This window comes from Perca flavescens, chromosome 15 (genome assembly GCF_004354835.1).
Source record: "Perca flavescens isolate YP-PL-M2 chromosome 15, PFLA_1.0, whole genome shotgun sequence".
In the NCBI taxonomy this organism is placed as follows: Eukaryota; Metazoa; Chordata; class Actinopteri; order Perciformes; family Percidae; genus Perca; species Perca flavescens.
The window spans coordinates 4586580-4607779 of NC_041345.1; the positions used below are offsets into that span (position 1 = coordinate 4586580).

At 39.7% G+C, this 21200-nt stretch overlaps 2 pseudogenes; both read left to right on the forward strand.

Annotated features, from left to right (window-relative positions):
• Window positions 1–15296, forward strand: part of LOC114569036 (interferon-induced very large GTPase 1-like) — a 103820-nt pseudogene extending 88524 nt beyond the window's left edge.
• Window positions 15297–17128: 1832 nt separating this feature from the next.
• Window positions 17129–20977, forward strand: LOC114569283 (interferon-induced very large GTPase 1-like; annotated as a pseudogene).
• The last annotated feature ends 223 nt before the right edge of the window (window positions 20978–21200 follow it).

Here is a 21200-nt window from a genome sequence, read left to right on the forward strand (position 1 = left end):
TTTTTTATTGCTTTTTCCTTTGGTGCATGAGAGTTCAGAGTATTACATACAGAGAAATTTCCTGTTACAATTCAAACCGAGTCTAGGCCATAGACAGAGCAATCAAGCATAAACAACAATAATATACAGCAAATATATACACATAAATACATACAGACATATGCATATATACATGAAATCAGGTACAACAGGACTATAACATCAGCAGCTTTAGGGGCACATCAATATTGGAATACTTCATAATACAGGTTTATCAGTCAGTGTGATGTATGTCCAGAAACTATCCCATGCTGGTGCTTCATCTTTTTTTACTTTGCTTATCCTGTTTAGCATATGAAGCTGTTTTTATCATGGTGTTGGCCCATTCTTTTAATGCTGGGATTTAAGGTGTTTTCCAATGCTTAAGTATCGTCCTGGCAGCTGCAGTAATGCCAACCATGATTACAGAAAACTCTTCACTTGAGATGTTATGTAATTGACTTCTGTCACCTAATAGGCACAGTCTTGGAGATATTGGTAGGTTTCTTCCGGCCCAGTTACCTAAATATTCCAATATGTTTCTCCAGAACGGCTGGATAGCTGGGCAATCCCAAATACAGTGTATTAGAGTGCCTACTTCTATCTGGCATTTCCAACACAAATTGTTATTCATTACTCCCATTCTGTATAATCTTAAAGGTGTCCAATAATATCTGTGTATTATTTTATATCGGGTGAATTTCCCTTTCACTTCCCTTATGTATTTACCATTGTCAGATACTATCTTCAGCCATTCCCTGTCCTCCATTTTACATCCTAGGTCTTTCTCCCATATAACGTTTAGGTTATTACAGTTGTTGCTGAGTAGTTGGTTGGTTGTTTTATAGAATACAGAAGCTCGATGGCAGTCCTTGGGTTGTGTGAAATAGTCCAAGATGGGGTTTCCGACTGTGAACTGAATCTTGGTGGAAACACAGCTCCTGATTTGTAGGTACTTCCAAAAATGATCTTTCCCCTTGAGCTTGTATTTTCTAGTTAAGTCAGAGTATGACACAAACAGGTTCTGTTCAAAAAGATCAGCAATGTTACATATACCATTATCATGCCATTTTTTCCAAAATACTGATGTCTTCCCAATTTTAATTATGGAGTTATACCATAGAGGGGAGTAGGATTGCTTATGGTGTGAAAGTTTAAACATCTTATGTATTTTAGTCCAAATTTCTTTGGAGTGTGACATGATAGGATTGAAGAAATCCGACAAAGACTGAGAGAGTCTATCTATAGGCGAGAATGGAGAAGCCAACTTATTTTCAATAGTAACCCAATCTAATTTATTATCTTTAGTCCAATGCTTGGCCATTTTGGCCATTTCAAAGGAGATACAATACAATCTTGGGTCTGGCAGTCCCAGTCCTCCTTTATCTCTAGGTGAGCACATTTTGCTAAGCTTAATTCTGGGCCTTTTCCCCTCCCACAAGAAGTCTTTAATTATTGTGTCATATCGTTTGAAAATCTGAAGAGAAGTAGTAACTGGTACCATCATAAGTATGTAATTGAATTGTGGTGATATCACCATTTTTATAACGTTAACCTTTCCCCATAATGTAAGCCTGAGTTTACACCATTTATCTAGATTTGTTTTTATTTTTTGTAGTACTGGTTCAAAGTTTATTGCCGGTATTTCCTCAACATCCTGGCTCAGTTTTATTCCCAGATATTTCATCCCTTTTGGAACCCATTTAAACCCAAACTGTGAGACTGAGGTTGAATTACATAATCCCAAAATAGGCATACCTTCTGACTTTGTCCAATTAATCTTGTATCCTGATAATTTGGAATATGATTTTATTGTGTCCATTAAGTGGGGTATTGAACTCAATGGGTCTTTTACCAGCATCAAAATGTCGTCCGCGTACAATAGCAATTTATGCTCTTTCCCGCCTCCATCCACCCCCTTAATATTTCCATTCCTTCTTATAGAAATAGCCAGAGGCTCCAATACGATATTGAACAATAATGGGGATAGGGGGCAGCCTTGGCAAGTCCCTCTAGTGAGATTGATTAGAGGAGATATTAAACCATTGGTTATCACCGCTGCCTTTGGACTTTTATATAATGTTTTGATCCAATTAATAAATGTTTGTCCGAATCCAAAATGTGATAAGGCTGAAAACAAGAATTCCCACTGGACCCGGTCAAATGCCTTCTCAGCATCAAGCAAGAGGGCAACGACCGGATCCATTCCCGACCTACTGGACCACATCAAGTGTAGGAGTCTTCTCATATTGTCTGTGGATGACCTGTTTTTCATAAATCCCACTTGGTCAGGGTGTATGATGCTTGGTAAAGCCCTTTCCAGACGTAATGCCAAAATCTTGGTTAAGATTTTACAATCCAGGTTAATTAAACTCAGAGGTCTATAATTTGCAGGATCTGCTGTATCCCTGTCTTTTTTAGGAATTACGGATATCAAGGCCTCATAGAAGGTTGGAGGGAGAGATCCTAATGTGAATGCCTCATTATATACACCTTTTAATATCGGTGCCAGGATGTCTATATATTGCTTGTAATATTCCACCGGGAATCCATCCATGCCAGGTGCTTTCCCTGCTTTCATGCATGAAACAGCCTTCCTGATTTCAGTCTCTGTTATCGGGCTGTCCAGCAACTCAACATGTTCAGTTGACAGTTTAGGCATATTAATGCTAGCGAAGAAGTCCGTCAGTTCACCCTGTTGTGGATTAATATCCGATGTATATAATTCTTTATAAAACTGTCGTAGGACTCCATTTATTTCTTTTGTTGAGGAAACTAATGTATTGCCTTTTTTAATTGCTGGTATCACATTATGAGAGTCTTGTTGCTTTAATTGTCTAGCAAGTAGTTTGCCAGTTTTCTCCCCTCCTTCATAGAATGTCGTCCCAAGCCTAAATAAAGCATATTCTGCTTTTTTATTATAGATTTCCTGCAGCTGGAACTTAAGCTTACATAGATGTTGATATAGCGTATTCGAAAAATGTTTAGACAGTTCCATTTCCTGACATTTGATCGCATTTTCCAAATCCATTAACTTTTTTATATACTCTTTTTTCTTTTTAGTTGACTGTGCTATAATTTTCCCTCTGATATAAGCCTTAGACGCCTCCCATTCCATTGCTCTTGTATCAGTGGTGCCAGCATTGATTTCAAAGAAAGATTTAATATCCGCCTTCAACAGAAGTGAAAAGTTCTCATCTTGTAATAACGACGCATTCATTCTCCATCTACTTTTTTTCTCTGCGTCAGTATATAAGTCAATGCCGAGCTCCACCGGAGCATGGTCTGAGAGGGTGATTGCATTTATTTTACACTTCACAGCTTGTCTTAATGGTATTAGAAATCAAAAACATGTCGATCCTAGAGTAAGATTTTTGGCAGTGTGAAAAGAAAGTATATTCCCTTCCAGTAGGATGTATCAATCGCCATATGTCAACCAACCCTAAATCCTCATTCATCATATGAATTGCCGCTCTGTCCTTAAGCATCACAGGGCCCCTAAATGTGCTTCTATCTAGACAGGGATCCAAGACTTGATTAAAGTCCCCTGCCAAAATTGACCTTCCATTTCTCCAAAATCTTATTCACCTCATGAAAAAAGTGTGAATCACCTTTATTTGGAGCATAGATATTGCACAGTATTGTCTTGGACCCATTAATCAGTGCTTGTATACACACCATTCTGCCTTATTTATCTTTGACTTCTTTGAGTAAAGTAAAACCTAAATTTTTATTTATTAATAGTATTACTCCATTCTGCTTACTGGAAAATGAGCTATGGAAAACATGTCCAACCCAACTCCGCTTCAATTTCAGTGCTTCTCCTTCTTTAAAGTGCGTTTCCTGTAGAAAGGCTATGTCGATCTTATTATGCTTCAGATAAGTCAGCACCTTCCCTCTCTTAATAGGGTTCCCACATCCGTTGATATTCCAGCTTATGCATTGAACAAGGTACCTAGACATGTTCCACGTGTGAATAACAGACTATGCCTGTAAGACTAAGTTTTATCTCAATATTAGTTACGTCCCCCATATGTGCCTCTAGTAATTGCCATGTCTCATTAGCGTCATTTGCTCTTTTATCTGTCATCACCAAACGTAACTTAACACACATCATAACATTATAAGCTATAACACTTCCAGAAAGGAAAACATATAAGAAAAAAAACAGAGAACACAAAACTCAAAAGAAACCCACAAAACACGTGGGGCCTCTGGCTTTCCTCCAGCCATATAAAACGAACAGAATGAAAGAATGAAAATAGATAAAATAAAATAAACCCTAGCGATCGGGTCAGTGGGGTACCGTACACCCAGCCAGATGAGGTACACTCTCCGGCTCTGTTGCTCAGGCTGCACAGAATCAAAGCTCAAACCCACCTCTTTAAGGCATTGACCCCTCTTGAATCAGCTTCCCTACTTCTTTATGGTCAGTATTATAGACCAAGTCCATCTTCGCAGTGCAAAACCACTCGGTCATACATAGCCGTTCAGCTCATTCTGTATTAGAGTTAATCCTGAGGAACTTCTCTGCCTCTTTGGCGCTTGTGAAACTTTTATTCTTCCCCTTCCACGTGAATCGCAGGGATGCGGGATGGGCCAGGATATATCTGACGTTGAGCTGCTGCAGCGCTCTCTTCGCCGTTGTGAAAGTTTTTCTTTTCTCAGCAAGCTCCTGTGTCATATCTGGGAACATGGAGAGTCGGGTGCCTTCCCATTCGAACCCGCGCTTTTCTCTTGCCGCTTTCACTGCTTTATCCCTGGCAGACTGTCGTAGGAATCTGATTAGCACTGGTCTAGGTGGCTGGCCGTCATTGGGCAGGGGAGCGAGCGAGCGATGAGCTCTTTCGATTTCAAATTCACCGTTCACGTCAATTCCGAGCCCCTCGCCGAGTACTCTTTTCACACAGCTCTCCATTGTGCCGTTCGTCCCGTAGGTTTCTCTCAGCCCCACCAGTCGCACGTTATTTCTCTTGCTGTGATTTTCAAGCATCTGCATTCGGTTCCACATAGCATCCATCCTTTTTTCATCGTGTTCCCTGTTACTTATGAGCCGCTCTGTCGTGCCCTCCAGATGGAGGAGACGCCCCTCTGTTTCTTCCAACTTTTCCTGAGGTGGGCTTTTCCTGGTCGACATGCGGCTCGTTGTCGTCTTGTCTTTAAAATACTTAGAAGTTGCCATTACGGTACGAATAACCTCCCAGTTGTTCCGAAGTTATTAGAGAGCTGATGTTACCAGAAAAAGTGTGGGGAATTGTGAGAAAAATTGAGTAAATATTGGTGGGCGAGCAGAGCTCCACTAGTGTGCCGCCATCTTGCTCGACGTACCCACGTGACTCCTCAGAGAGTTTTTTTTAACATTCAGGCTGTGAATCAGGTTGTTGTGAGTCGGCTGGGTGGCAGCTGCTTTTAAAAATATAATGTTTGTTTTTCATGACTTGCTAAATTCCAGGATGGCTAAGAAACTTTTGTTAAATATAAGCATGTCAATAAACTCAACCTGTCTGTTTCAAGTTAAGTTAAACACATAAATTAATAATAAACTAAAAATAAAAATATGCCACCCATATACCCCTACTCATAAATATAATAAAACCTTATACTACTAAAGTACTCACTAAAGCAGATCAAGGGCTTAAAGTGCAAGGTGCATTGAGCAGTTTGTCATGTTTTGAGTCAGGAGCCTAACGGCTTGTGGATAAAAACTCCTCCTGAGTCTTTCCGTATTTGCCATGATGCTCCTAAATCACTTGCCTGATTTAAGCAACTGAAATAGGCAGCTGCCAAGGTGGGAGGTGTCTCTTAAAATCTTGACAGCCCTACTCCAACATCTCTTCTGATAGAGTTCATCCATAGATGGAAGCAGGCACGGCGCCAGGATTCCAGTTTTGGATGGGCCAGACCAATTGTGGGTGGGCCTTAAATTAAAAACTTTATCAAATCCCTGTTTAACCTAATACAAATGACTGGCTAATATACTGTTATATTATATATATTATATGTGCTTCCATAATAAAGATTGTAATAGCTTGATGCTATTTATATGTTGTTGCATTGTAAAAAGTTTCGGTGCAAAGGCCGGACTTATCCGCGATCGCTCTCCTTGATTCTGCCCAAAAGAAGAGCGCTTTGGACTCTCCATTACGCACCATACCTGGCTGCGCTATAGCGCATCTCTCCTAAGGCCTATAGACTGTAAAAGTGGTCAGGAATCTAATATTTCCACAAAACATAGTTTAGTTCTGCTCGTATAACATGAAGCCGAATATTTCACAATTCTTTTCAATTGTTTTAAGTTTTCAACAACATACAGATCAACAACACTGCCCGACAGTTTCAATCAGTACTCGGCCACAGAACTTGTTCATTGACAACGTCAACTGTCATGTAAAACAAGACTCAAGTTATTTACTTTAGTGTGATGATTCATGTTAAAAACATGTTTAACAAAAATAAATAAATCGCATTAATAGCCCTAAAGCCTAATTGACCATAACAAGAGAAAACCATGATGGATCCACAACTTGACAACAGTAACAAGGTGTTATAGAAATAGAACTGCACCTGCAGCTCTGTAGCGGGTTATGAATTGATTATTTTAATCCATATATCTCATATAACGACATAATACAATACAGGCAGAGTAGCCACATACCTTACTGTTATCTTCTGGCGGTCCTACACAATTAAACTCCCTAAAGCAGAATAAGTGACCGGTTGAGTTGCGGGCTCATCCACGGAAGACTGATCCACAGGGCTATATCCATAGGGGCTATATCATCCACTCGTGAGGCAGAGGCAAAGGCACTAGCACTGGCGCTGGTCGCGTTAGCCGCGCTAACCGTGCTAGCCACGCTAACCGCGCTAGCATCCTCGGGTGGCCGAGACAAAGATGTGCTCGGCGTTGTGGATCTCAGCTCTCCTTCATCTCCTGGTTTCAGTGATGACTCTGAGACCGTTCGTGCACGTTTAAGGTACCTAAACAACGACTGTTGCAACCTTGTCCTTTACTGGAAATGATTTTCACACTCTCAGATCATTGTGAGCTAGCCTAGCCTAGCCTAGCCTAGCCTAGCATACCTACAAGCTACATCTGATCCAAACCTCACTGTCTGCTGAACTTGCGCAGAAACATAAAAATAGACATGACCAGTTTTTTTAAATTGTTTTTGATAACTCAACATTTAAACAATTTTAGCACAAATAATGAGATTATTTGCCAATTTTTAATAATTCTTCACCAAATTATAATATATTAATTAATTCATGTTTTTTTGAGGAAATGTTTTGGGTGGGCCTGTTGAAATGCCAAGCCGTGCCTGGATGGAAGAGTTGAGCCACAGCAACGCTCAGCAGCACGGATCACTCTTTGGAGGGCCTTCCTGTCCTTCTCACAGCTATTGCTATACCACGCTGCCATACTCTGCGTTAGGATGCTCTCTACAGTGGCAGAGTAAAAAGATATTAAAATTGCTGTGGAGGCTCCAAACTTCCTCAGCTGCCTTAGATGGTACAGGCGCTGATTAGCTTTCCTGGCTGTAGTCTGGGTGTGAGCAGACCAAGTAAGGTCCTCAGAAATGGTGACACCCTGATATTTAAAACAGCTCACACGCTCTACAAGCCAGTCCTGAGGTGAGCCATTTAAAACCTGATCCAGTGTCTGACCCTATTGAGAAAGACAATGATGACTTAGACATAGATGCTCTTTTAAGAACCATTGTAGACTGTGATCAATCAAAACAGACTCATGTGCATCCAATGGATGTTCAAATGGCAGTATTTCACTGCTCAGACCGCTTTTTTAAGCAGAACATGATTACAAAGCTATCACAATGTCAGTATGCCTTACCTTTGCTTGTTCCTGAGAAAATTGAAGGTCCATAGCACAGAAAAAAAAACACTCGCTTTTATTTTTTGTTTGTTGTTCTCTGAATTGGTATAATCTCACTGGTTCTAACCAATGTTAAATGAAATGATTTGTTCACTTAGTGTGATCCAGGGGATGAATCTGGTGACGGTGAACAATCAAAGAATGAAGACAGCTCAACAGTAGGAGGAGAATCTGAAAGCAAGCCTGTACAGTCTCAAATAACTGATGAGGGTAACATTTGAATAAATACTTTAATAGTACAATAACATGAATAACTCAAGAATAGAGCTAGTTACATAAAAAAATAGCTTACAGTGAACATTAATATTAGAAATTGCTCTGACTCTTTTATAATGCAGTTCATCATTTTGCTGCAGGTAGCTCAGATAAAGATACAAGTGGAAACAATGAGGTAAGAATACTTCATTTACAAAATCTTAAGATTATTCACTGTATGTCCCGTTGTATTGTATGTTCATATTTATCATAGCTCACACGCTCTACTGGAACCCCGTTGATGTTGAGGGGTGCATAGGAGTGCTGACCCCTCCTGAAATCCACTACAAGCTCCATTGTTTTGCTGATGTTAAGTTGGAGGCAGTTAGTCTGGCACCATAATGCAAGATTCTCTACCTCCTCCCTGTAGGCCATCTCATTATTATTGGAGATGGGCCCCAACAAAACTGTATCATCCGCAAATTTTATGATGGAATTGGAGCTGTTCACGGCTGCACAGTCATACGTGTACAGTGAGTACAGCAGTGGGCTAAGCACACACCCTTGTGGTGCCCCGGTATTGATGGAGATGGAGCTGGACATGTGTTCACCAATTCTCACAGCCTGGGATCTGCCTGTGAGGAAGTCCAAGACCCATGCACATAGACCACTGTTCAGACCCAAATCACCCAGCTTACAAAACAGTCTTGAGGGGGATATTGTATTAAAAGCTGAGCTGTAGTCAATGAACAGCAGTCTCATGTAGTTCCCATTCCTCTTGTCCACACGGCTGAGGGTGGTATGCGAGACATGGGAAGATCTGGCCCTTATTGTGATCGTCATTTGCAGTGTGGCACTTAGTGAAATTGAGTTTGACACCCCAGATCTAGCTCATACTTAGACAAGCCAGTCCTGAGGTGAGCCATTTAAAACCTGATCCAGTGTCTGACCCTATTGAGAAAGACAATGATGACTTAGACATACATGCTCTTTTAAGAACCACTGTAGACTGTGATCAATCAAAACAGACTCATGTGCATCCAATGGATGTTCAAATGGCAGTATTTCACTGCTCAGACCGCTTTTTTAAGCAGAACATGATTACAAAGCTATCACAATGTCAGTATGCCTTACCGTTGCTTGTTCCTGAGAAAATTGAAGGTCCATAGCACAGAAAAAAAAACACTCGCTTTTATTTTTTGTTTGTTGTTCTCTGAATTGGTATAATCTCACTGGTTCTAACCAATGTTAAATGAAATGATTTGTTCACTTAGTGTGATCCAGGGGATGAATCTGGTGACGGTGAACAATCAAAGAATGAAGACAGCTCAACAGTAGGAGGAGAATCTGAAAGCAAGCCTGTACAATCTCAAACAACTGATGAGGGTAACATTTGAATAAATACTTTAATAGTACAATAACATGAATAACTCAAGAATAGAGCTAGTTACATAAAAAAATTGCTTACAGTGAACATTAATATTAGAAATTGCTCTGACTCTTTTATAATGCAGTTCATCATTTGCTGCAGGTAGCTCAGATAAAGATACAAGTGGAAACAATGAGGTAAGAATACTTCATTTACAAAATCTTAAGACTATTCACTGTATATCCTGTTGTATTGTACGTTCATATTTATCATAGAGTACATGTTTATTTACTTATTTGCAGCAGTCATTGGAGATTTCTGAAGAGATCAACAAGAAGAAACAATATCAAAGAGAAACTGAAACACTGTTTGCCAGACTTCACCTTCAAGACAAACAGAAGTTTACACCAGCAGATTTTCTTAAAATAGTTCCACCTGTGAAACAGGACCATGACACATCTGAGAAAGATCTAGCTCATACTTTTCTTCAGAGGTTAATGATGTTAGACTACAGAGCCAGATATATTCCTGTAAAACAAGACAGTCCTGAGGTGAGTCATTTAAAGCCTGATCTACTGTTTGAGACTGTTGAGACAGATGACGATGAATTTGATGCTTTTTGCCGCACCACTGTAGACTGTGATCAATCAGAACAGACTCATGTGCATCCAATGGATGTTCAAATGGCAGTATTTCACAGCTCAGACAGCTTTTTTAAGCAGAACATGATTACAAAGCTATCACAATGTCAGTATGCCTTACCGTTGCTTGTTCCTGACCCAATCTCAATGGATATTGACTGTCCTCTGTGGACATTCAGACAAATAAGAAAAAGCTGGAAGATAACTGAAATCAAAGATAATTCAAACATTGTCACCATGAAGAGTTTGCCCATCTGCAAAGCTGAGACACCCATGGTGTCATTTCTCCGCTTGGGTTCACTATCTCTGTCTAAATCTCAGCTGATGAACACTTTGATCGACGACCGTCACAACACCTTCTTCCACAGAAACTGTCCAGGTAGCACCAAGTCTCGTCATCTGATGGATGGTGTGGCAGAGATTGCCTGGTACTGCCCTGCTGGAAAACCCAATGATGCCTTCACTGACTGCATTGCCTTCTGTAATCTCCATGGTGATGCTCTGTTATTTGAAAAACAGCGTGACATACTGACGGAAAAATCTTCAGTCAATGTCGTTCTTATACCAACTCTGGAAAAAGGTGACAAAAGTTCTGCAGTTATCTCAGCCCTTCTCAAGTCTCCGAAGCCTCTCATTTGTCTAATGGTTGATGACAATTGTGGTGCTGTTGAGACAAAAATGGGAAAATACAAAATGGGTCTTAAGGACAGAAGCCAGTCAGATGTTTCTGAAGAGCTAAAAAAAATCATTGGAGATATTTTGTCTGTACCACATGCATCCTTCCAGCTTGAATCCATGACTGAGGTCTCTGGAATCAGAGTGGATGAAGATGACAAAGTCTGCCAAGAAGGGAAATCTGATGCAAAGGAAATTGTAAATTTGCTTCAGAGGATGGAAGTTTCAAAGATCAAAGATACATTTCTCCCTTGTCAAGGCCAACTGTGGCATAAGTGGTGCAAAACAAACAAAGAACTGTATCACCTCAAAGGACACATTGAGAAGGAGAAATGTCAAAAGCAAAAGGAACTGATGCAAATACGACGAGATCAATGCAGTGCTTCTTGTAATAAACCGATGACGTTGTTCATTGAAAGCCTCTCATCTTTGCCATCAACAGACAAGGAGTATTTCCTGAAGTGGACTCAGATCTTAATAGATGCCCTCTCCTCAAATGATCTCACTTCAATTCTCCAAAGCTATGATGAAAAGTGGTCTGAGGTCTTGGCTTTGAAGAAGAAGCATGACAAATCTGATCAGTTAAAAAGAAAGCAAACTGAGCTTAATCAAATATCAACAGAATTACAGTCAGCAACGTTTGGCTTGGAGCACATCTTTAGAGAAATGGGACAGATCTATGAAGCACATGCATCTCTACAGAAACCGACAAAGAGGGGACAGCCTGACTGGTCTAAATATCCTGAGCTGGCTGCAGAGCTGATGATATCAGGACACCCAATGGAGCTGATGGATGGTGATGCAGGTCATGTGCCTTTGACTTGGATCTCTAGTCTTTTAGATGAAGTCATAAAGAAACTGGGCGACAAGAGAGTTTTTGTTTTGTCTGTTTTAGGCGTACAAAGCAGTGGAAAATCAACAATGATGAATGCCATGTTTGGGTTACAGTTTACAGTGAGTGCTGGCAGGTGCACCAAGGGTGCCTTCATGCAGCTGGTCAAAGTGTCAGAGGAGATCAAGAAAGACTTTCAGTTTGACTATGTTCTGGTGGTGGACACTGAAGGACTGCGTGCTCTTGAGTTGGAAGGTAACGCCACTCTTCACCACGACAATGAACTGGCAACATTTGTTGTTGGTCTGGGAAACATGACACTGATCAACATCATGGGAGAGAATCCAGCTAAGATGCAAGATGTTCTGCAGATTGTTGTTCAGGCGTTCATGAGGATGAAGAAAGTTAAACTTTCTCCAAGTTGTGTGTTTGTTCACCAGAATGTTACAGATATTGCAGCTGCAGAGAAAAACATGGATGGAAAGAGACGGCTGCAAGAAAAACTGGACCAGATGGCCAAACTAGCAGCCAAAGAAGAGGTCTGTGATGCTGAGTGTTTCAGTGACGTCATTGCTTTTGATGTGCAGAAAGATGTGAAATACTTTGCCCAACTATGGGAGGAAGTCCACCCATGGCTCCTCCAAATCCAGGTTACACTGAGAGCATCCAAGAGCTGAAGACCTTCATCCTCTCTAAAGCTTCACAGTCTGCTGGGACTCTCTCTCGCAATTTAAAAACAAAATTCATGACCTGTGGAACGCCCTGATGAACGAAAACTTTGTTTTCAGTTTCAAAAACACACTTGAAATTGCACTGTACAGAAAACTTGAGGTCCAGTATGGGAACTGGACCTGGGCCCTGAGGAGCAACATGTTGACCATTGAGAACGGGCTTTATACCAGAATTGAAAATGGAAACCTTGACAAGGTCGAGCTCAATTATCTTCATAAAGAAATGAACAAAACCTATGAAGAAATCAAAAAGCAATGACAACATACTTTAATGATGACAAAGACAAAGAAATGTTGGTTCAGTGGCGAGGACAATTTGAAAACAAAATCAAGGAGTTTCATGATGAACAAGTGAGAGGAGTTAAAAGAAAACTGGATGAACTCATCCAGCAGAAGAATGCTTGTAAAAAGCTGGATGATAAGAAGACAGAGTTTGAGAACAAGCTGCTACAAAAGAGCAAAGAGCTCGCTCATCAGTTAAAGGACAAGGCAAAAGATGAAGAGGAACTCAAGAAGCACTTTGACTCTGTCTGGAGGGGCTTGGTTAGGGAACTAACTGCAGATACAAAACCTATTGAGGATATCAACTATGAAGAAGATCAGTCAACTATCCTTCAGGAGCTTGGTTTTGAATGGTCTCTGATTAATGAATCTAAAAGAAGTGGCAAATACAAAAACATATCAGAAGTTGGTGATAACAGTCATTATGTATCACATTCAAACAAAATGGTAAAATGGTTGTCTCAGGGGAGAGGTCAGTATGAACAGCAATTGATCAGATCCCTCATTGATGATGTTGAAAAACAGTCGCTGGATGCAATTAAGAGCAAACCTGTCGCTACAAGAGGCTACAGTCCAACTTACTTGCAAGAAGTGGCCAACAATGTGAAAAAAAAGGTCACAGAATTTGAATTAGAGATAAAAAAAGCTATAAAGAAGGAGTTTACAGTTGATCTCATATTGTATGTATTTCACAGAGCAGAGAGTTGGCTTTCAGAGTCCCACAAGAAATTCAAAGGAAACAACGATGCACTCAGTTACGTAGAAAGCAAGAAAAGGCAATATTACAACATTTTCAGAAGCTTCTGCAAAGGAAACTCATCTGCTGTTGTACTTGGAGAACTGATGTGTGAAAAACTGAAGGTTTCCACTGTTGAGGCTGTCTGTAACAAGACTGCCATTGATGTCGCTGGAGAGATGAAGTGCACTTTCCCAGCATTCAGTGGGAACAGGCTGAACTTGGAGAAACATTTGTTAAAGTCACTGGCTGAGAAAGAAGATTTTGATGGTTTTATCACCTACATCCGACACCCAAGGAAGCAAGCAGAGGCTTTTATAAAAGAGGAAGTACAGAAATACATCTTCACAGACAACAATGATAAAGCACGGAATATACTCAAGAAAAATGTTGAAGACATCAAAACACGTGTGAGTCAAGCTTTATTTGATGCTACAGAGGAAGTCAAAAAACAAAGAGGAGACCCAGACATGTGGGTGAAGGAATTTTCGACTTTGCTAAAAGACCAGCTAACATTCAACACCTTCTGTTGTCAAAACTTCAGTGACATAAACAATTTTGACTTTCTAAAAGTGGAGACAGAGAAAGGCCTTGAATCTGTCATAAAGGAAGTGATCAGCCTCTCACTGGATAAGATGGAGGAATTCAAGATGAAGCCTGATCAAATCCTCATCGATCAGCTGTGTAACTGTTGCTGGGTAAAGTGTCCATTCTGTGCAGCTGTTTGTACCAACACATTGGAAGATCACAGTCCTGATGACCACAGCGTGCCCTTTCATCGATCTGCTGCGGTCAATGGTTTTCACTACAGAAACACAGAGATACTGAGTGTTGATTTCTGCACAACAAAAGTTGCAAGTGATGGACGTTTTTACCCTAATCGAGATTCAGAAGAGCTCATTCCCTTTAAACAGTACCGAACTGCTGGCCCACGGTATGCTAACTGGAGAATCACCCCTGATGAGTCTAAGCTGAAATATTGGACATGGTTTGTTTGTCGATTTCAGAAGCAACTGGAAGATCACTATAAATTAAAATTCCAGGGCCGTGGTGAAATTCCCAGTGAGTGGAAAACACACTCTAAAGAAGAAGCTATTAAAAGTCTGGATGAAATGTTCAACCTGTGAGTGAGCCAACACAACAACAACACTGCTGAAAATCATAATGATACTTGTTTTCCAACACATCCTCATACCTAAACGACAAAATAAGTCAATTAAGATTTCCAAAGACTCTCAGAACAATATATATATGACTCTTCTATTTACTGTCGCACAGTGGCTGTTTTTGACATATGATAATAACCCTGACTGTAAATATAAGTTGTTATTGCATTTCTTATTAAATACATTCAAATGTATGTTTTGAAGTTCAATGAACATGCAAATAGATGTGAGAAGCATATATTGTCAAGAATTATCAACTGCAATTACTAATGCAAAAAAGTAATGGAAAACATATTTCTTTGTTAACCTTAATCATTTCAAAATAATTACATCTGAAAATCATTTTAAACAAGTATTGTCTTGTCAGTTTGTATTTTTGCATGTTGTACATCTTGTTATGAAAATCGCTGTGTTTAAATGTTTATGTGCTTGAAGATGCCAAAACATAATGAAGTATAACCTGAGACTGCTAAACCGTAATCATATCAAGGATAAAGGCCTAAAATAAGTATTAGGCACCTGTTGATAAGCATGTTTGTAACAAATAATGATATTCAAGTCTAATTTGCAATGTAACTAATTCTTCAGTTTCATGCTTCCTCCCTGAGTGTACATGGAGGCTCTTTCTGCTCTTCATCTCACCCTAACTAGATGAAACAGGTTCTCTGTTTGCCACAAGTCTCTGCATTTCACAATGAATTATGTTGAACATTTCGAACAGAACTGATGAAGAATGCTTTGTTTCTTAAGTATTTGAAGTTTTAATGTGTATTTTATGTTTAACTCATTTCAACCAATCTGTTATTTTGTCCATACAATGTTTAACTCATTTCAATAAATATGTTATATCCACACATTGTTGTTTTTTATTTAGAATCTTTCAGTCATTACTATTCTGAATCCAAATGTGATGTAAACAATGTAAGAATGTAAGTCATTGAGAAGAATATTTTTTAGCTGTTATGTTAGAATAAAAGTAATTACTTCATATCTACTGAAAGACCAGATTTCTTAGTTTTTCTAAAATGACCTTAGTGAATTTATTTTCATAGTCATTTGCTGCTCTCTCATTACTAGGCTGATAATGTTAGTGTTACAACCCTTCAAATAAAACAAAACATGATCATTTGGATTTAAACATTTTATATTCTTGTGCACAACACAGCATTTTTAAATAAAGGTACATTTCCAATTCACTGAAGATCTACGTTGATTTATATGTCTAACAATAACCGACAAAGTCTCAAAGTCTCGACTTTAACCAAACTGATACACGCAGTATTCATGTGTTACAGCAGTTTCGTCTCTTAGCATATCTTGAAGGAGGTCAGGTTGAAGTCCCCAACGATTTTAATGTAGCTGATGACGTCCATGTTGTGACGGTTAGGGAACTGGACTTCCTGTCCATTAGGAAGCTCCACTTCAAACATGTCTCCAACCAGCTTCAACACAAGCTGAAATAGAAAAAGAGATACTCAGGCGAGGTAAGGCAGTTTATTTATATAGCACAAGTCAGACACAAAGGCAATTCAAAGTGCTTTACATAAGCATACAAAGCAAATAAAACAGCATAAAACTGTAGATTTAAAAGAATTCAAAAGCATAGAAGTGTAGGATTGACCAACTAATGACCTAATGGAAAACAGTGGCAAAAAGAAAAGTTTTAAGCCTTATTTTAAAAGAACAAGGGGTTTGGGGCAGATCTCAAGAGATATTCCAGATCTGAAACTGAAACACTGTTTGCAAGACTTCACCTTCAAGACAAACAGAAGTTTACACCAGCAGATTTTTTTAAAATAGTTCCACCTGTGAAACAGGACCATGACACATCTGAGAAAGATCTAGCTCATACTTTTCTTCAGAGGTTAATGATGTTAGACTACAGAGCCAGATATATTCCTGTAAGACAAGACAGTCCTGAGGTGAGTCATTTAAAGCCTGTTCTAGTGTCAGACACTGTTGAGACAGATGACGATGAATTTGATGCTTTTTGCCGCACCACTGTAGACTGTGATCAATCAGAACAGACTCATGTACATCCAATGGATGTTCAAATGGCAGTATTTCACTGCTCAGACAACTTTTTTAAGCAGAACATGATTACAAAGCTATCACAATGTCAGTATGCCTTACCTTTGCTTGTTCCTGACCCAATCTCAATGGATATTGACTGTCCTCTGTGGACATTCAGACAAATAAGAAAAAGCTGGAAGATAACTGAAATCAAAGATAATTCAAAAATTGTCTGAAGAGCTAAAAAAAATCATTGGAGATATTTTGTCTGTACCACATGCATCCTTCCAGCTTGAATCCATGACTGAGGTCTATGGAATCAGAGTGGATGAAGATGACAAAGTCTGCCAAGAAGGGAAATCTGATGCAAAGGAAATTGTAAATTTGCTTCAGAGGATGGAAGTTTCAAAGATCAAAGATACATTTCTCCCTTGTCAAGGCCAACTGTGGCATAAGTGGTGCAAAACAAACAAAGAACTGTATCACCTCAAAGGACACATTGAGAAGGAGAAATGTCAAAAGCAAAAGGAACTGATGCAAATACGACGAGATCAATGCACTGTTTCTTGTAATAAACCGATGACGTTGTTCATTGAAAGCCTCTCATCTTTGCCATCAACAGACAAAGAGTATTTCCTGAAGTGGACTCAGATCTTAATAGATGCCCTCTCCTCAAATGATCTCACTTCAATTCTCCAAAGCTATGATGAAAAGTGGTCTGAGGTCTTGGCTTTGAAGAAGAAGCATGACAAATCTGATCTCTTAAAAAGAAAGCAAACTGAGCTTAATCAAATATCAACAGAATTACAGTCAGCAACTTTTGGTTTGGAGCACATCTTTAGAGAAATGGGACAGATCTATGAAGCACATGCATCTCTGCAGAAACAGACACAGAGGGGACAGCCTGACTGGTCTAAATACCCTGAGCTGGCTGCAGAGCTGATGATATCAGGACACCCAATGGAGCTGATGGATGGTGATGCAGGTCATGTGCCTTTGACTTGGATCTCTAGTCTTTTAGATGAAGTCATAAAGAAACTGGGCGACAAGAGAGTTTTTGTTTTGTCTGTTTTAGGCGTACAAAGCAGTGGAAAATCAACAATGCTGAATGCCATGTTTGGGTTACAGTTTGCAGTGGGTGCTGGCAGGTGCACCAGGGGGGCCTTCATGCAGCTGGTCAAAGTGTCAGAGGAGATCAAGAAAGACTTTCAGTTTGACTATGTTCTGGTGGTGGACACTGAAGGACTGCGTGCTCTTGAGTTGGAAGGTAACGCCACTCTTCACCACGACAATGAACTGGCAACATTTGTTGTTGGTCTGGGAAACATGACACTGATCAACATCTTTGGAGAGAATCCAGCTGAGATGCAAGATGTTCTGCAGATTGTTGTTCAGGCGTTCATGAGGATGAAGAAAGTTAAACTTTCTCCAAGTTGTGCGTTTGTTCACCAGAATGTTACAGATATTGCAGCTGCAGAGAAAAACATGGATGGAAAGAGACGGCTGCAAGAAAAACTGGACCAGATGGCCAAACTAGCAGCCAAAGAAGAGGTCTGTGATGCTGAGTGTTTCAGTGACGTCATTGCTTTTGATGTGCAGAAAGATGTGAAATACTTTGCCCAACTATGGGAGGGAAGTCCACCTATGGCTCCTCCAAATCCAGGTTACAGTGAGAGCATCCAAGAGCTGAAGACCTTCATCCTCTCTAAAGCTTCAAAGTCTGCTGGGATTACTCTCTCACAATTCAAAAGCAAAATTGATGACCTGTGGAACGCCCTGATGAACGAAAACTTTGTTTTCAGCTTCAAAAACACACTTGAAATTGCAGTGTACAGAAAACTTGAGGTCCAGTATGGGAACTGGACCTGGGCCCTGAGGAGCAACATGTTGACCATTGAGAACCAGCTTCATACCACGATTAAAAATGGAAACCTTGACAAGGTCGAGCTCAATTATCTTCATAAAGAAATGAACAAAACCTATGAAGAAATCAAAAAAGCAATGACAACATACTTTGATGATGACAGAGACAAAGAAATGTTGGTTCAGTGGCGAGGACAATTTGAAAACAAAATCAAGGAGTTTCATGATGAACAAGTGAGAGGAGTTAAAAGAAAACTGGATGAAGTCCTCCAGCAGAAGAATGCTTGTAAAAAGCTGGATGATAAGAAGACAGAGTTTGAGAACAAGCTGCTACAAAAGAGCAAAGAGCTCGCTCATCAGTTAAAGGACAAGGCAAAAGATGAAGAGGAACTCAAGAAGCACTTTGACTCTGTCTGGAGGGGCTGGGTTAAGGAACTAACTGCAGATATAAAACCCATTGGGGACATCAACTTGAAAGATGATCAGTCAACTATTCTTCAGGAGCTCGGTTTTGACCCCTCTCTGATAGATACATCCGAAGTATTTGGCAAATACACAGAAATATCAGACGTTGGTGATTATGAATATTATGTAACCCTCACAAAGCACAGAGAGCCCTGTGATACAAGCCACCAATCAGAAGGAGATGCAAGGGAAAAAAAGAACAAAAAAGGGCAAGGAAGTTATTCATTGTCAACTGCCTGGCTGTCTTTAAAAAGAATTATTGGAATTGTGTCAACACCACAAGTTGAAAATCATATATCAGGGAGATTTCTCTCATATGAAGAACAGCAACAGATCAGATCCCTCATTGACAATGTTGAACAACAGACCATAGACATAATTAAGAAGAAGCCTGTCGCTACAAGAAGCTACAGTCTAACTTACTTGAGAGAAGTGGCCAACAATGTAAAAGAAAAAGTGACAGAATTTGAATCAAAGAGGAAATATGCTCTAAAGAAGGAGTTTACAGTTGATCTCATACTGTATGTGTTTTACACAGCAGAGAGTTGGCTTTCAGAATCCCACAAGAAATTCAAAGAAAACAATGATGCACTCAGTTACGTAGAAAGCAAGAAAACGCAATATTACAACATTTTCAGAAGCTTCTGCAAAGGAAACTCATCTGCTGTTGTACTTGGAGAACTGATGTGTGAAAAACTGAAGGTTTCCACTGTTGAGGCTGTCTGTAACAAGACTGCCATTGATCTCGCTGGAGAGATGAAGTGCCGTTTCCCAGCATTCAGTGGGAACAGGCTGAACTTGGAGAAACATTTGTTAAAGTCACTGGCTGAGAAAGAAGATTTTGATGGTTTTATCACCTACATCCGGCACCCAAGGAAGCAAGCAGAGGCCTTTATAAAAGGGGAAGTACAGAAATACATCTTCACAGACAACACAGATAAAGCACGGAATATACTCAAGAAAAATGTTGACGACATTAAAACCCTTGTGCGTCGAGCTTTATTTGATGCAACAGAGAAAGTCAAAAAACAAAGAGGAGACCCAGACATGTGGTTGAAGGAACTTTCCAGTTTGTTAAAAGACCAGCTAACATTCAACACCATCTGTTGTCAAAACTTCAGTGACATAAACAATTTTGACTTTCTAAAAGTGGAGACAGAGAAAGGCCTTGAATCTGTCATAAAGGAAGTGAGCAGCCTCTCACTGGATAAGATGGAGGAATTCAGGATGAAGCCTGATCAAATCCTCATCGATCAGCTGTGTAACTGTTGCTAGGTAACGTGTCCATTCTGTGCAGCTGTTTGTACCAACACATTGAAAGATCACAGTCCTGGTGACCACAGCGTGCCCTTTCATCGATCTGCTGCAGTCAATGGTTTTCACTACAGAGACACAGAGATACTGAGTGTTGATTTCTGCACAACAGATGTTACAAGTGATGGAGGTTTTACCCTGGTGAAGATCCAGAAAAGCTCATTCCCTTTAAACAGTACCGAACTGCTGGCCCACGGTTTGCTAACTGGAGAATCACCCTGATGAGTCTAAGCTGAAATATTGGACATGGTTTGTGTGTCGATTTCAGAAGCAACTGGAAGATCACTATGGATTAAAATTCCAGGACAATGGTGAAATTCCCAGTGAGTGGAAAACACACTCTAAAGAAGAAGCTATCAAAAGTCTGGATGAAATGTTCAGTCTGTGAGTGAGCCAACACAACAACAACCCTGCTGAAAATCATAATGATACTTGTTTTCCAACACATCCTCATACCTAAACGACAACATTTTTGCACAACAAATGTTGCAAGTGATGGAAGTTTTTACCCTGATCGCGATTCAAAATGGTTTGTCTGTCTATTTATAAAACAACAGTAAGATCACTCTTAAGTTAAAATTCCAGGGAAGAGGAGAAATTCCCAGAGAGTGGAGAAACCACAGTAAACAAGAAGCTATTAAAAGTCTGGATGACATGTACAATCTGTGAGTGAGCCAGAAACAACCAGGACCCTACTCAAAGTAACAGAAAGCCCTAAGTGCCTTTAGGTGTTTAAAAGAAATATCAATTATTTATATGATTGAAGGGCAACAATAGCAATAATGAAGATAAAGTGATTCCAAAATGAATGAAACGGTCACCATCTATAATTTATGTATTTAAAACAAATTAAGTAGAGAGTGAGGTGCAGTATAACATTAAGGAGAAAGGATTCCTGAAAATGTCCTGAAGCAAAGAAAACAGTTTGATTTAAGTTCTTTTTAATTGAAATGTTTTTTTCTTTATTTTACAAGATGATAAAAATGCAATTTGTATGTGAATATTTAAA